A 1,089-nucleotide genomic window follows, 5' to 3' on the forward strand; every position below is an offset into this window, starting at 1 on the left:
GAAGGGAGATGATAATGTAAGTATTTAGGTTATATGACATTAGAATCTGATTTTATAAAATTTCAGTGAAGCTGGGCCATGAACCCCAAGAGGAAGCAAGGCAGAATGTGGGCCAGGGCGGCCTGGGCACCCCTCTGTCAGCCCCCAGCTGTGGGCACCCATCTTGGTCAGTCATGGCTCACCACGGTCCGTGTGAGGAAAGAGCGCTGCGTGGAGGTGCAGTCTGCTGTTGGAAGCCCCCAGTGTGCTGTCACAGAATGCGTCCCTTGGATGTCATCTCTGTAAACAGTCACTTTCTATAGAGATTATAATTCTGTTTTGGCCCTCTGGAATCTGTCAAATATGTGATTTATTTTTTGTATTGTTTGATAGGTAGATTTCTGTGAAGTGGTTTGAAATCATTTCAGTGGGATGATCATTAGGGTGTGGCTCTTTAATCTTGTGGGAAACTTGGATAGTAGCATGTGAAATTTGTCATTTTCCTGTCACCCCTAGAGTCTGGTCTTCTGGGGGGACGGGGAGAAAGGTTAGACTGGAGACGGTCATCGCGTGCTGCGTGCATCTGAGCCGGTGGATTTAGTAGCTTCAAACTCCGCTCTGAGAAAGCTGTTTCCACGTGTGTTCCTTGATTAGAAAGTTTTGCTTGTGGTTAGCATTTTCTCTTTGTTAAGAAATACATAGGAGAATTCATGGATAGAGGAGCCTGGTGGGCTACAGTCCACAGGGTCGCAGGATGGTTGGGCCTGACATAGTGACTAGACAGCAAGAAATACACACGGAAACACTAAGCCAGGAGATGGCACTTGTACCATACCACTTGCATTCTACAGTGGAGTTTTCAGATGTTTTTTTGTCAGATGTCAGTAAAAGTCTTGCTTCAGTGATGGTGATGAAAGTGTGAGCTCACACTTCATGCTCTGCAGTGACAGTGGCCGGGTGCCCCCATCCCCGCGTTGCCCTTGTCCTGATCTGACCCCCTCCTGCCTCTGGCCGCTTCACCCTGTTCTCGCCCCAGTGCGCGCCAGCACCTGCCGCTCAAGCCTGTGTGCCACTGCCGGCTGCCAGATGGTCCTGCTTCGGGGTGTCCTT

Source organism: Budorcas taxicolor, chromosome 9 (genome assembly GCF_023091745.1).
Source record: "Budorcas taxicolor isolate Tak-1 chromosome 9, Takin1.1, whole genome shotgun sequence".
Taxonomy (NCBI): Eukaryota; Metazoa; Chordata; class Mammalia; order Artiodactyla; family Bovidae; genus Budorcas; species Budorcas taxicolor.